This window comes from Muntiacus reevesi, chromosome 15 (genome assembly GCF_963930625.1).
Source record: "Muntiacus reevesi chromosome 15, mMunRee1.1, whole genome shotgun sequence".
Taxonomy (NCBI): Eukaryota; Metazoa; Chordata; class Mammalia; order Artiodactyla; family Cervidae; genus Muntiacus; species Muntiacus reevesi.
The window spans coordinates 7,807,178-7,819,798 of NC_089263.1; positions in this window are offsets into that span (position 1 = coordinate 7,807,178).

Consider the following 12,621-nt stretch of genomic DNA (forward strand, 5'->3'; position numbering starts at 1 on the left):
TGTGCTCTCCTTCTGTGGGCAGAAGTTCCTACATCAGTTCAGTTCTTAAAAGCTTTGTTCTCCTGCTATGGGTCTTTACCCTACGAAAGCAGCTCAGAGTGAGCCTGGGACTCTTACCAGTTCATACACAGAATTAGGGGCTACCTTACCCTATTTCTTTCCCCTTTATTATTTTCCCCATTTCCTGTGGCTCCCAGGGGCCCCTTCATCCAACCCTCTGGGAAGTAAATCTGGTGTTCTTCTAGGAGTTTTAGCTACAGTACTGCTGTGATTGGAGTTATGATCAAGACAAAACAGTGAGGGAAAGGAGAGAAGAAAGTGGGATCTTCACACTGCAGGGTGTAGGGTACTCCATCCAGATGGATAGGTTTTCTCCTTGGGTTTAGGTTCCTGTGCCACCACGGCATCCTCAGGGCAGGGCCAGGAGGAAAAAAAGATAAAGAAAATCCGAAATCGATGAGACTCAGTGCTGATCACAGCAGTTATGTAAACTAAAATATGGAGAAGAGACAAATCTTCCTTACAGAATTCCCAACCACTGCCGCAGATTCTCTTCTCTCCCCTTGAGCGTGCTCTAGACTTAGTCACTTGTCTCCAGCTAGCAAACACATTAGCCAGGTTAACACCACCAGTGATTCATTATGTTGACAGAAGTTACCCTTGATGTGAGAGCATGAAAAGTATACTTCACTTCTTTAATGTTCTTTGCTAAAACCCAGAACTCCAGTCTAAACATGAACAAAACATCCAGCAAACCCAATCTGAAGGACATTCTACAAAGCACTTGATGAGTGGGCCTCAAGACTCAAGGCCAAGAAAGCAAGAGAAGACCCAGAAACCCCCAGAGAACCGTGGAGACATGATGACAATGAAATGTGGTGTCCTGGAATGGCGCCTGGAACAGTAAAAGGACACAAAGCCTGGAGTTTAATCATAGTTAGATACCAGTATTATTTTCTTGGTTTTAAAAAATGGAACGTGTTAACATGAGATGTTAACCATGGGCGAAATAGAGTGAGGGGGGTGCTCAGGGACTTGATACTATCTTTGCAGTTTTTCTGAAAACCTAAAGTTATTCCAAAGCGAAAGTTTACTGGAAGCAACAATGACAGCAACAAGGATTTCCCCCATACTTTCCGGCTTGTGGAAACACCTTTTCTTAGTTCTCTGACTAAAAGCTAAGAATTCTCTCTGAATTTTTGCTGCCTGCGTTGTCTTTGTTGGTTTGACATAGGGGCCACCCTTGGTTTCAAGTCAGGAGATTAAAAAAAAAAACCCTCCACAAAACTCACTTTTAATATGGTTTGCTTTTTAAGTTTTGACTTCCCTCCCTAAGCTACTAACTGTTATTGGTGCTCAGACACTTGCTGTTATTATTATTGTTGTTGTTATTTTAACCTCATCAGAGTTTTAGTTGTCATCACTGTGAGAAAGGGTATTGTATGCTGACTCCAAGTTGCCCAGTATCTTTCCTGATCCTTCAGGTCTTATGGTGGCTGTGGTTTAGTCTTTAAGTCATGTCCTACTCTTGTGACCCTACTCTTGTCCTACTCTTACGAACTGCAGCCCACCAGGCTCCTCTGTCTGTAGGATTTTCCAGGCAAGAAATATTGGAGTGGGTTGCCACAGGGAATCTTCCCAACTCGGGGATCAAACCCACATCTCCTGCAATGCAGGTGAATTCCTTACTGCTGAGCCACAGCTACCTTTATTATTACCTTATGCTGCTGCTGCTAAGTCGCTTCAGTCGTGTCCGACTCTGTGTGATCCCATAGACGGCAGCCCATCAGGCTCCCCCGTCCCTGGAATTCTTCAGGCAAGAACACTGGAGTGGGTTGCCATTGCCTTCTCCAGTGTGTGAAACTGAGAAGTGAAAGTGAAGTCGCTCATTTGTGTCCGACTCTTAGCGACCCCATGAACCGCAGCCTACCAGGCTCCTCCATCCATGGGATTTTCCAGGCAAGAGTACTGGAGTGGGGTGCCATTGCCTTCTCCGATAATTATCTTATAAAGGTAAATAAATCACTGCGTAAGTACCAGCTCCCATTCATTCTTGTGTCATGCACACATTCATCTTGTTTTTGCCTAGTAAATTCAGTTTATGCTCACCCATACCCGGATCTTAATTTAGGGGTGGCACTGACAAGGTTGCTGACATTTGAAATCTGCTTGCTGTCTGAATTCCTGTTTCAGCACTGGAAATTGAGTTCACAAAGCAAAGATGTCTAGGAAGCAGGAGAAGGGCCTAACCTTTATGGCACACCATTGAATGCCAGTTGGGATGCTCAATGTATGCAGGCCCATTCAGTCTCACAGTAACCGGGTGGAAGGGGCGCCTTGGAATGAGGTCCAAGTGTACAGGGTGGGAGCCCGAGGTTCAGAAAGGTGGAGTCGCCTGCATCATTCCACAGCCAGTAAGTGCAGGGCCAAGGTCAGAACCAAGGCCTTCTGTCTTCATTAAACTGCCTTCAGTGTAAGTTAAGGGAAAAAGATAAAGGAAGGGAAGAAGGATGGAAGAGAGAAGAGAGGAAAGATGAACTTACTTTGGTAAGGAATGAGATCAGATGCTGACCGCTCCCGGCCGGGCTTCCCCCCCATCACAGTGTATGTGCGCTTGACTGCCGCGCTCCGCGCTGTTAGTGAGACCCTTTGGACGTGGCCGGCACTGTTCTGGGGCACCCTGTCCGTACTTGCATATTCAGCTGCTTCAGTCGTGTCTACTGTGTGACCCCGTGGACTGTAACCCTCCAGGCCCCTCTGTCCGTGGGATTCCCTAAGACAGGAACACTGGAGTGGGTTGCCATGCCCTCCTCCAGGGGATCTTCTCGACCCAGGGATCAAACCTGCAGCATCACCTGTGTCTTCTGCATCGCAGGCAGATCTCTTACCGCTGAGCCACCCAAGAAGCCCACCCTGTCCATCCATGGACCTAAATTGACCCTCTGCTTTCTTCCAAAAATGATTTGTGGCAACTGCAGAGGAAGTAACTGAAATGAACCTTTTTTGCTGCTGTTTGTTTGTTTCAAGGAAAGTTGGACGGGAGAAGGCATATGAGGGAAGAAGGCAACTAAGGACAGGGATATAAGAGAAAATAAAACACAATTCCATAAAGAAATACTGCAGACAAGTTTTATTTGATTCTCCATTTTGGTGGAGAGACTGGAATTCACATAAGGGCAGAAGGACTGTTTTGCTAAAGATATCTTATTCTAAACAGCGTAAGGATCCTGCCTTCTTTTTGCATGGTTTACACACAGGTAATGTAGTTGTGTTGTGATGACAACTGAATAGGCAGAGCCTGGAAAGTTGTCTCCTGTGGATGAACTTAATAGCAGATTACAATTCCATTATGAAACAGGCAGATCAGAAAGCAAGGCATGTGAGATAAGTAACCATTAACGATCTTCGGTAAATATAATTAGATCTATATTGAATGCAGGTTCAATGGGACAAGCTCATCGTGACCCAACATCATTCGTTCTACATGACTGCCCCGTACTCTGCCTTGGAGAGTCACGCGGTAACAGACTCTATTATTGATTTCACAAAACACCTCCTTGCAAATATTTGATGCTCAGGAAGAATTCTAATTAAATTAAGTAATAACATTATCATGAAAGCAATGTAAATGGTAATAACATTTAAAAATCACTTTGTGAACTGAGTCCAGAGAATCAAGGCTGTTTTCCAGTGGATTTGTGCTGTGAACTTGTGAACGGGGGCCCGTCCCATGCCCCTGCTCTGGTCCCATTCAGACCCTTCCGCCACCGGAGCCCTTCTCCCTGGTCTGAAGCCACACCCACTGTTGTCAGCTTAGTATGTACATTTGTCAGCTTCCCTGGTAGCTCAGGAGGTAAAATATATACCTGCAATGCAGGAGACCTGGGTTCAATCCCTGGGTCAGGAAGATCCCCTGGAGAAGGGAATGGCTATGCACTCCAGTATTCTTGCCTGGAGAATCCCATGGACAGAGGAGCCTGGCTGGCTACAGTTCATACGGTTGCAAAGAGTTGGACATGACTGAGTGACTAAGCATGCACGCATAGTGTGTATATTTAGTTTTATGTGTTTGTCTTGCACACACATACATAAATTATCTTATAGTTACGGGTCTACGCCTTATTTTTCTTCATGTCGAAGTATCCTGAAGCTTTTTTTTTTTTTGTCAGTACCTAAAGGCCTGCCTTTATGTAACTCACAGTTCCATTTTGTAACAGCACCATTGTTTGTATAATAGTAGTACCCCTAATAGGCATTTAGGTAGCTTTAGATTTGGGGTTATTAATAATAACAGTGCTGAACATCTTGTGTAATTCTCTTGTATATGTGTATAAGTATTTCCCCTAGGATAGAAACCTTTATAGTGTAGTTGCTGGGTCAAAGGATGTGTCATTTTAAATGTAAATAGATGCTGCTAAAATGTCCTTCAAAAAATTATATCCTCTTAATGAGTGGATGGCATCAATTTTTTATCTTGCCAACACTAGACATAACCAGTCTGAAATATTTTCCAGTCAGATGGTTGAAAAATGGTATTTCATTAGGGGTTAAATTTACCTTTTTTATGAATATCAGTGACAGTGAGTGAAACTGCATATTTTCACATGGCATGCTGTTCTGGGAGATGGCAATTCATCTTGTCCTTTTTCTCACTGAGTTGTTATTTTTTATGTATTTTGAATATTGAAATTTGGTGTTATATATTGCAAACATTTGCTCTCATCTTGTGCATTTTAGTCTTTTATAAATATTACAGATACTTTTAATTTACACTGAATATGAATTCATTTGCTGTGGTCACATGTATCAATCATTACATTATGTTATCAATTGTTTTATTCATAAAAAGACCTTCCCTTTCTTGCAACTATAAAGCCTTTCTCTATATTTTTTTCTAATTATTTTTTATCTTAAGCTCTTAAATAATCTGAGTCTCTTGTCAGGAAAAATACTTATTTTCCCCCCAAGAAATAGCTAATTCCTTCTACATAATTTATAGTAATTGATCTATCCCCATTCTTCAGTAAGAGAATATGTCTTTCTATCACACAATGAATTGACAAAGTCAATCAGTCTGTTTAAAAATAAAAATTCTCTCTTGTACTTCTCTGTTGGCTGTGCCTACACCAGAGCAGCATTTTTATTTCAGATTTTTCTACAGTATGCTTTGGTAACTAGTAGAGCAAATATCACTTCCTTCATGTTCTTTAAGCATTTTATTTTGGCTATTTTCATGCATGGTTTCTTCCAAAAGAAATTTTAGAACCAACCTGTCTGGTTTTCAGTAAAAACAGCAACAACAACAACAACAACTGTATATTCAATGGGGATAGCATTGGAGAATATTGAAGTTATGTTAAATTGTTGGGAATGAGCAAGTGTAAACACCATCCAGGAACTTATGTGTTCTTCAGTAAAATTGTATCTTTTCCTTCATATGGGTCTTACACATTTTTGGTGAGGTTTATTATATATATTTTCTCTGCTATTTTGATGTGATAGGATTGTTTTCCTCCTGTATATTTTCAGATTGCTTATTGCTAGTGTGTGGGCTTCCCCTGTGGCTCAGCTGGTAAAGAATCCGCCTGCAATGTGGGAGACCTGTGTTCGATCCCTGGGTTGGGAAGATCCCCTGGAGAAGGGAAAAGCTGTCCACTCCAGTATTCTGGCCTGGAGAATTCAATGGACTCTGTAGTCCATGGGGTCACAAAGAGTTGGATACGACTGAGCGACTTTCACTTTCTTTCAAGAATAGTAATGCAGATGACACCACCTGTATGGCAGAAAGCAAAGAAGAACTAAAGAGCCTCTTGATGAAAGTGAAAGAGGAGAGTGAAAAAGTTGGCTTAAAGCTCACCATTCAGAAAACTAAGATCATGACATCCAGTCCCATCACTTCATGGCAAGTAGGTGGGGAAACAGTGGAAACAGTGAAAGAATAGGATTCAAACCTTATTTCTAGCATTTGCTGTGTAGAGTTGAGGAAGGGACTAAGCTCTCTGAGCTTCAGATGCTAACACCTTCCTTGCTGTGGGTCACGTTATTGCATGAAAAGTGTGTGAAGGTGAAAGTGAGAGTTGCTCAGTCGTGTCCAACATGGAATTCTCCAGGCCAGAATACTGGAGTGGGTAGCCTTTCCCTTCTCTAGGGGATCTTTCCAACCCAGGGATCGAACCCAGGTCTCCCACATTGCACGTGGATTCTTTACCAGCTGAACCAGCAGGGAAGCCCTGAAAAATGCCTGCTATCCAATAAATGCCCAACAAATGGTGGACTTTGTGTTCCTTGGTAGAGACGGCCTTTGAGTCTGACAGGGCTGGTTTTGAGCCCTGGCTCTGCCACTTCCTCATGGCATGAACTTGGACAAGCCATTTGGACTATTTAAGCCTCAGTTTCTTCAAAGTCAGGCTGGTCATAATTAAAAGATTCAATGAGAACACATGTGTGTCAGTACTTTGTAATCTGTTTTGTAATATTTCATGTGACAGTAGCTGGTCGTCATGTCACTTCTGACAGTCTTCCTTCTCAAGGCAAGAAAAACAAATGCTCTTGTTGAGATGTAGAAGAGAAATGTATTTTACTGGTTAACATTAAAATCATATTTGTAATTAGAACATTTAAAGGAAGCTTCAAATACTATCTGTAACCAATGAAGAATTTCAGAATTTTGGGTGTCTGGAGCTGTGGGTGTTTTAAAGACATTCTCACCTAGGCTGTTTTCCATAAAGGTGTGTAATAAAAATCCCAGGTAATAATCCAAGCCATTTGCTCAGAACCTCATGTCTCATTTCTTTCTTGGACCTGAGCCACACAGGATGCTGCTTTTTGAAGACATAATGACGCTGACTTACAGCCTTGACTTCAGGTCTAAGTCACACCATCAAAGATTATTTGGGGGGGGGGGGCGGGCAGTGAAGACATCTCAGTTGCTTGGGTTCACTATTCTTTCTAACTAACAGAGTAGAAATAAATAATCCTTTTCTTTTATTCATCAAATGTAGGCTGGCATAAGAGGCATTTTGATTACTGTAAATAAAACGGATTAATTATCACAAATGTTGATTCTGAGTCAGAAATTCTTTAAAATTGGACACAGTGGGTCACAGTGTAAGAACATTTGATTGAAGGAAACCTTATTGATGAGACTTTTTTTTTTCATAATATCATATCCAGGCAGATTCTGTAATCAGGCAGTGGCTGATTTGAACATCCTAGAGGTGAAGCCCGATAAACCACATCCACCAACGTGACAACCATCTATTCTAACCTTGAAACAAATTATTTTGTAAAAAAGCTGTTAGAAGTAATGAACTTTTCCAAGTAGAACTTTTAAGACTGCCAATTAATTCCTCACAATTGTTGCCAATACCCTTGAGCTTTACATTTATTGCTCAATGATTTTCAGAGAAGTAACACACTTTACACGTTGACTGGAAAAATCCATGTTCTCGTCAAATGCACGTGGAAAAGATTTGCATATACAGACCAGAGGTGGAGTTATAGGAAGGTATCTTTGGGATACTGACACTTGTTTACAAAACACCAGATGACTCACCTGAAATTTCTCAACTGCTAGTGGTGATTCTGAGAGAGGTCAGAGACACGTCCCCACCCTGCTTGTGGAAAACCTTTGTACATCATATAGAGTGGGGGTGAAGGCTAAGATTCACGACTTATTGACAGGTATTTGTTTAACTTGGATTTTATATCACTGAATATAAACAGAAACAGACTCACAGACACAGGAAATAAATGTGGTTACCAAAGGCAAAAAGGAAACGGTGGGGGGGGGGGTGGTGAATAAGGAATATGGAACTAACAGATGCAAACTACTATGTATGCAATAAGTAAGGAACAGCGATAGAGCACTCAGTATCTCATAATAAGGACTTCCTAGGTGGCTCAGTGGGAAGAAATTCTCACAGGCGGTTTCAGTCCCTAAGTCGGGAAGATCCCCTGGAGAAGGCAGTGGCAACCCAATCCAGTATTCTTGCCTGGGAAATCCCATGGACAGAGGAGCCTGGAGGGCTACAGTCCATAGGGTTACAAAGAGTCAGACATGTCTGAGCGACCGATTTCTTTTTTAATCTTGTAATGATCTGTAACGAAATATAATCTGCAGAAGTATTGAATCACTATGCTCTACACCTGAAACTAATACAATATTGTAAACCAACTACACTTTAATAAAAACTTATTTATATTAGCATTTTTTCAGGTTTCATGTTTAGGATGTAAACAGGATTCTACATGAGGACAAAGATGACAGATAGATTTTCTTCATCTCACTTGACCCGAGGTTGCACACATGTGCTACCAGAACAGAGGGGTTGCTGAGAGTGGCCGGGGAAGGTACAGTAGGTAGAGTGACTGCTGATTACCCCAGATCCATCGTAGGTAGTCAGCCTAGAGCAGTGGTTCTCAACTTTGAATGCACTGTAGAACTTTCTGGGAGCTTTAAAAATACAGGTGCTCGGTGTATCGCTGACCCTGCTCAGAGTGGCAATTGTCTTGCTGTTCATACTGTTGGCTGAACCCAGGGTAGGCAAGGTGTGAGCTCAGAGGATGGAAGAAGCTAGGAGGAGCCCCAGGGACTGCAGACACGTTTCTTCTCTCCTGGCTGATGCAGCAGCCGTAGCAGCAGCCATAACATAGCCATAACGGAGCCATAACATAGCCTCACATGACAGAGTCGTGGGGTCACTCCAGTGTAGCCCCAGCACAGCAGGCAGGGCTTTCATGTGAAGTTCATCCAGGGGTACTGCACACACACTAGCCCACAGCCGAGCGAGCACCTCGTGACGTGCATGTGCAGTGCTAGAAACGATCTCAGCTGCTACATAGTCATTATTTACAAAATGTGGAGCAGGAGAGCCTGAGCACACCATCTTGGCTCATTTGCTCTCTCCCTATACTTGGGTTCCACCCAAACAAATTGAATCAAAGCCTCTGGCCTCGTCACTGATGTTTATTGTGAGCTTTCCCAGAAATCCCAGCTTAAGTAGCATATCTGGTGCAAGGACCATGGCTCTGAATATTTGTTGTCTGAAAGGTGAGTTCGTTCTCACTGGAAATGGAAAACAACCTGGTAATCCTTATTTGTTTAGGAACAATGGTAGTAACAGGGCTTAAAGTTAGGGATTCAAAGAAGAAATAAAAACGTATGGGAAGTGCCAGACTTGAGCTCTTAACCTGAGATCCCTGAAATCATAGGAGTTCTGTAAACCTCTGAAATTATGTGCCAAGTTTGGAGCATATGTGGATGTCTATGTTTAGGGGATAGGGTGTTAGTCACTCAATCGTGTCTGACTCTGCAAACCCATGGTCTGTAGGGACCCAGGCTCCTCTGTCCATGGAATTTTCTGGGCAAGAATACTGGAGTGGGTTGCCATTCCCTTCTCCAGGGGATCGTCCACATTCAGGTATTGAATCTGCATCTCTTATGTCTCCTGCATTGTCAGGCAGGTTCTTTACCACTAGCACCACCGGGGATAGGGAGAGAGGGGTAAAGATCCATCCCTTAGAGTGGATTCTCAGAAGAAGCCACAGAGGGAAAAGGCACTTTCATGAAATTCATACCCACACAAAGATGCACAGTGTTAAAGAAAATGTGGGAGGGTCCTGAGTACTTCCCCAAATTGTTGCTTTTCTTCTGTTTCTTTCACCTGCTCTGATTCCTTTGGTCACCAGTTCCTTGTTCTCAGGGGCTGCTGTGGCTCCCATCTGCCGTCCTGCCCTAGAGAAAGTCATCTTTCCTTAGAGCACCTTAGCACAGCTGAGTGGGTTCCATCTCAAAACTACAAATGATGAAGTAGACAGACAAGATGAGTCAACAGCAAAGACTGTTGACAAGATACTTCATAACACTCAAGGGTCACATGAAGCGTCTTCTAATTCTTACCATGCTCCTGCTCCAGATTTCTGTTCCACTTTCCAGAGATCTTAATATTTGACTTCCTCCTGATCTTCCATCTCCTCTTGGCTGGGACAGTCTTAGTTCTGGATACCGGCAACCTTCTCATGAGCCAAAAATCTCTGGCAGACCACTTGGAGATTCCCATCTTGTTTCTGAAATAAGGGATGTCTTCATGCCTTCAGCAACCCTTGATTTCAGTCTTTTTTCAAAGGGAGGATGGCAAATAGGTTTGAACTCACATGCTAAACCCCACCAATTGGTAGAAGCCTCCTCACAGAACTTCTTAAACTGAAACACGTGTGGGCATTCCGTGGGCATCTTGCTAAAATGCTGATATTGATTCCCTCTGAGGCCCGCTGTGAGTAGCAGGCTGTGGGAGAGTTCTGTTGAGAATGACTCATCGGCTGGGATCTTTTGAGCACATCTGTCCAAGGGTCAGGGAGAGGGTGGCGGAGGGTGCCCTGAGTTTGCCAGATGAGATAACAGCTCCCACTCAGGCGGGCAGCCCTGCTCCCGCCTGGAGTGCTCTGCGGCTGCAGCAGACATCCTGCTCCATGAGCCCCAGTTTTCCTTTTCCTTATTGACTTTATTCCTTCCCTTAGCACAGAGAGGGGATCTTATTGTCCCTACAACCCAGGAGCAGCTCACATTACAGCCCTGCCGTCACTGTGCTGGAGATCTGGCCTTGGCAGCCCTGTAAGGACTGGCTCTCTTCTGCCGATTGGATGGGTCTGGAGAGCTCTGCTGCCCCAGCTGGCCCCGTGTGACCAGAGCCCTGGGTGTTCCCGAGCTTCAGTCAGACCCTTGCAGTTGTCTTGTGTCTTGCCCAGGTTGAAGCATCCACTCCGGTTCTCTGCTGAGTCCGAAGCCCAGCCCTTCTGAGGGTTGGCTCTGCTTCAGATATGGTTAATCCAACCCAGACGGAGTGCGAAGGTGAGATGCTGACAGCATCTCAGGATGGAACTTGGACTCTGAGCCACAGCATTTCACCCTGCCTCCCTGGATGCTGCCCTTAGGGGCTGATGCCAATCCTGCCTGGGCCAGCATTAGCTCTGCTACTGCAACTTGGTGAGTCAGATGTTGTTGGGACTTGCTGTTCCAGTCCTGGAAGCTGCTGGCATGCTAGATTATTGCTATTAATAGTAGTGGTATTAGTATTAATAATAATGTTACAAGCACTGACAATTTGCATTTATTCTTTTGTATGTTGCAAGCTATAGGCTAAGTGTATTACACATAGTTTTTCCATATAATTCTCAGAAGAACCCCATGACATAGTTTCTCTTTTTGGCACAATCTTTGTAACAGAGAAACTGAGGCCCAGGGGGTTAAGGAGGTTGCCCCAAATCACTCAGGTAATGAGAGGTGGAGCGAAGACTGGAAGGCACAATTTTCATTCAGTTTTAAAACCTGGACTCCTAATCACTAGGCCACACTGTCTCCTGCTCACTGCTAAGTGCTCAAGCCCATCCCTGATTGACAGCTGCTATAACTTCAGCAGTGAAAACCCACTCATGAGTTTCCTTTAGAAACTGTTGAATGTCAGAGGGAGAAATGTTTGGGGGAGGCATCTGATTCTGCAACCTTTATGCGCTGGAACTCTGCATAAGCGACGTTCTTAAAAGTTCCTGGGCACACTATTTGCATATAAATGACTACTCACAGTTTAAATATTCGGGAAGGGAGTTGATACCTTCTGTCATCCCTGATTGTTTAGCAAATTAATAAGGAAGCATGACCAGCTAAAAGTGGAAATCATTTCGGGCTGGAAGTGACTATAAAGCTGTACTGCAGTAGATGGGTGGAGCCAGCAGCAGCCTGAAGCAGCCATATGTCAGTGAGAAGCAGGAGGTGCAATGCCATCGCCTTCATAGCCTGAATATGAGTATTTGGTCCAAGTGCCAGAAACTTTGACCTCTCCTGCTCCGTGATTTCCCTGGCAGACCAGTCACACTGCCGCATGGAAATGCTGCCAGGCAATGCAGTCAGCCCTTGCCAGATACAGCATTTCTTTACTGATACACAATCCATCAGGCTTTTCTGTATTTTTTTTGGCTGTGCCATGCAGCATGTGGGATCTTAGTTCCTTGACCAGGGATTGAACCCACACCTCCTGCACTGGACTGCGGGAGGTCCCCAGAAAACACCATTTTAGGGTAGTTTCTATACCATTAATTATGATTGCTTTGCATTTTTATTACATTTGTCCTTAAGGATGTTTAAAGAGTTTTCAAAGATATTTTTTGAATGCCAGTGATCATCTGAAGGATCCCCCAGTGCTTGGTCTGTGGCATCTTCCAGCCCCTAACTTTGGAAGAAATACCGGAGCTAGTGTGGTCCTGAGCGGAGTGCTGCCAAGGTCACTGGGTTCCTTGCCTGGGTTTCTTGATGGTAAACAGAAACTGGCTCCAGCTAACGTGGGCAGGAAAGAGTGAGCGTTTATAAGAAAGCATCTACTGGTTTACAGAAGGAGTGACTGAAGAGCCAGACGGGACAGGAAGTAGGAGAGCTCCAGAAACCTAGGTGTCAGGAACCAGTGCTCTGCCTTGACAAACTGCTCACTGTCAGGAAGGAAACCATCATTTTTCCTCTTGAGTCATACAGTCCCAGGGCGGAGAGCACTTGACAAACTTGCTGCAGTCAAGAGCTCGCTCCTGGGACCAAGGCAGGGAAACACCTTGGCTGACAGACAGTTCTGTTTGGGT